General features: G+C 38.5%; 1 pseudogene; it reads right to left on the reverse strand.

The window, feature by feature from the left end:
* Positions 1 to 1,034: 1,034 nt before the first annotated feature.
* Positions 1,035 to 3,100, reverse strand: LOC128181758 (uncharacterized; annotated as a pseudogene).
* Between the last annotated feature and the right edge of the window lie 935 nt (positions 3,101 to 4,035).

A 4,035-nucleotide genomic window follows, 5' to 3' on the forward strand; every position in this document is an offset into this window, starting at 1 on the left:
GCCAAAAGAGGAGTCTAACAAATTAACCAGTATTTGTAAACGTTCGTCAAGTTCGTCTTGTGACGTACATGTAATACACTCAAAATTTACGGTATTGCTGATATTTTCACATGCAAAAAGTGATTCTTTACACAGTTCTAAGTAACAAGGATCCCATTTAAAAACATCACGGGATCTTAAAAAATCATTGTTTACAATATTGTATGCATCCAAAAAGCAAAAAGAGTGAAGTTCAATATGTAGTGGAGCATGATCAGAAAACATTGTAAAATTGCCTACGATATATTTACTAATGGTGTCAAACATGTCAGATGTTGTTAAGAGATAGTCAATAGTGCTTAGTCCACGCGCACCGTTAAAAGTAAAGTCATTCGAATAGCCTCCTTTGTGTCGCCCGTTCACAATGCGCACTCCTGTGGTCTTACATAGGGACAATAGCCGTGTTCCATACTCGTTGTGACTTACATCTGGGTTGATCCGCTCAGTCAGCTGATCGTCATTTGAATACGACAGCACGGAAACAGAATCATGAACAGCATCATTTTCAATGTAATCAGGCTTATTTTTTGTTCTACTGTTAAAATCCCCAAAGAGAAACACATAACCAAAATCTATATACTTACATAAATGTTTTTCTAATTCAAAAAATAAATCTATATCATTTTCTTCAAAAAACACAGAGTTACTAGGAGGTAAATATGTAAAGGCTATAAACAAATCTTTCTGAAGTTTTACACTTTTGCTTAGCTTAAGCCATATTAAGGTATCATATAAGGATTCAACAACAGATATGTACGGGGTATATTCAGTTTTAATCAAAAATAATTGAGCCTCCTCCTTGTGTTGATTTGGATTTCCTAGAAAAGATATATGCTTTATAATCTGGATTGTGAATTCCTTGTCGATCCAACACTCGGACAGACAAATTGTGTCGTACGTACACAAAAAGTTCTTTCTTTCCATTTATTTTCAAAGCCTCCGTGGATATTCCATCCTATGATTTTTAGGTCCTTTAGGTTGTTCTCCTGACCTCCTTAGCGAGTCCTGCGTCCCCTTCCGCCACCTCTCGTATCCCTTCTCTCCCAGCTTCCGCCCGGAGAGCTACGGCCCTCAGCTCCATGCACCAGTACCGGTGCGTCCAAGTGGTCGGCTTCCGTTGCTGGAGGGTAGTATGGTTTCCTCTATGAGGACCGCTTTTCGCTGCCTATCTTTTGCCTCCTTCATCGCTGGAAGCAGTTTCTTTCTTCTCACTTGGATGATTTTGGGGAATTGTTCACCAATCGAGATATTAGAACCTTTGAGCTTTAATGCCGACTTTCTGACGACCTCGCGTTGTGGAAATCTGGAGAATTTGGATACGATAGGGCGTGTTCGATTGTCATTGGGTCTGCCGATTCTGTGAGCTCTTTCATCATCTGCTATATTCAGAGAAGAACGACATATATCAAGAGCAATTTTTTCACAGTCTTCTATTTCCCCCCTTAGGGCCTCAGCCACCCCGTAGAACAACAAATTATCCCGCATAGATCGGCACTGGAGGTCAAGAATTTCCTCGCTTAACTGATTGTTGGCTCTTATTGAGTCTTCAAGTGAAGTTTAGAGATTGTCAAGCTCATTAAAGCTGAACACCGCTCGTAAATAGGCATTGTCCGCCATATTTCTTTCCAATTCGCCTTTCATTCCAGAACCCCTATATAAGCCTTTTGTTAGTTAACGGTCCAACGCATTTCGATGTTCGGGTTTCACCTGTGTAGGTGCTACCCACGCTTTGCCGTCGTAAATAAAGTCCTCGAACACGCTGACCGAGTACTCGCGTACCATTTTGCAATTATAGTGAAGAAAGACTCCAAGTAAAAAATGGCATCAATTGCACAGGTTAGTGCTATGCAACAAATACAGCAAAATGCCATAAATGCAGTAAAATATAAGCAAAGTAGCAATGCAAGATAACCGACACATGTTCACGACTTCCATTCGACTACAATGGTCAGGGTCAACAAAGTGCTACTTTCGTTTTCTATTACACATGCGCAGTTTAGTCCAATGACAAATATCGGAGGGATGGATGTCAGTGAAACGTGGTGTCTTTGAAAACGCGAGTTTGTGTACATTTTATTGGCATTGGAGAAATATTTTCTATTTAGATATTTATATACCCTAACTTCTTACCTATTGTGGAAGCTTTGCAGATATTTGTCGACAGGCAGCCGTTGTTCGAAGTAAGCACGTGGGACTTTGCCGGATGAATATTCCAACGTTCAAACGCGTACAGTACTACAGTTGAATAAAGGTTCCGCGAGAGGTCTGTAACCCTTTTAAATGCAGGAGAACATTTTATTGCTGTGCGCATTTTACGGAAGAGTGATATAAAGGGTTTCTTTTTCAGTTGTGTTTTTTATTTTTTCATTTTCATTTCATTACCCCTCTTGGTGCCCCTTGAAACACGAAGGTTTTGTCACGTCGATAGTAGTGACTTGAAAGCAATCAGGCGTAACGAAATCGGAGAGTATACCCTAGTGTGGGATATCGGAGATAGAAAACTAATATGGCGTATGCCTATTTACGAGCGGTGTTCAGCTTTAAGGGCTATAGCATTGGTTTTTGTGTTTTCATCGTAAGAGTTTGAAATAAATTGTTGACTTTTTTCTACTTCTAAGACACGAGTGCTCAGACTATTAAGTTCGCCCTGCATGCAGGAGAGAGAAGTTTCAATGAAATCAAGCTTTTCAAGTTTTTTATGTACACTCTGAATTTGTAGGGAAATATTTTGGGCCCACGGTGGGGGGATATGGGAAGTGTTCAGAGTGTTCGAATAGGTTGAGTAAGGGTGGTTTTGAAATGATGTAGAGCACTACATAGCTTGCTGCATGAGTTGTATAGGTTGCATCGGCTGCATTTGGTGGTACGTTTCGTTGCCGACTTGAATAATATGCTGCATGGGACTACATGATGGATTAGAAATGGGAGTCGTATCTTGGCACTGTGCTTGTCCTTGTCCCTGTCCCTGTCCCTGAGCGGCAGCCATCTTGACTTGTAATTTGGTTTTCTGGTTTTTTTTCTTTTTTGGTGGTTTAACGGGAGACGGGGTACCCAAATTCATTAGAATAGACAATTGACGCACACTTCCTCTAACCTCCGACTATATACCTATCATAGGAGACACCAATTGAAAACAGTCCTTAGATTCCAAAACACTGAGCAGCACTCCAGAGAAACACGTCCACCTCCATGAAGGTCGACTTGGATGTTACTGAATGGCACAGCTATGACCAATCAGTCACCTTTTCAGATCTCTGTTACCTTACAGTTGACTGAACGGCAGAGCTTCATCCTCTGTGTGTGATTTGGCCCCCATTTTTATTTTATTTTCAACATATAAAGATGAGATGGTATCCATGTCCCAAGTACCTGTGGTTTACAAAGCAAAATAAAACGAGTTTTTTATCTTGCTTATTGCTCGACAGCTGACACTTCAGGTTTTTGATACTTATGACTATATATTCATAACAACGCATGGACACAAAAAAAAATGGGGGGGGGGGGTAAAGATTTTAGTTAAATTCATTACTTTATTCCTTTAAGAAGACTGGGAGATTGTGGCAATTTTTAGAACGTTGGGATCTCCTTTTAAAGGAGAACTTTGTATAAATATTTAGAAAATATTCAATTTTTTATCTAAAATATAAAAAAATAATTTATTAAAAAATAATTTATGGCTGAAAATAACGTTTTAAACTTTTAAGGTAAATCTGATAGTTAGTTTTTTATACCATCTATATTCCTTAAAAGCTGTTTATCAAAGGTTTGATACCGCCAAAACATTCAAATTGTATTTTGTATGTTTAATACTCTGATCATTAATAAATAATGTTCTAAAGATTAATGATAAGAGTATAATGGTTTTGTCTTTAGCTGTGAATTTTAATACAAGTAAAGTTAACAACCTGTTTAGATTGTCTATGAATTCGTATTTAGTTTAACTTAATAATTGACTATCCAATCGGAATAGAAAATCTTATTTTCGTACAAACAATT

Source organism: Crassostrea angulata, chromosome 1 (assembly GCF_025612915.1).
Source record: "Crassostrea angulata isolate pt1a10 chromosome 1, ASM2561291v2, whole genome shotgun sequence".
NCBI lineage: Eukaryota > Metazoa > Mollusca > Bivalvia > Ostreida > Ostreidae > Magallana > Magallana angulata.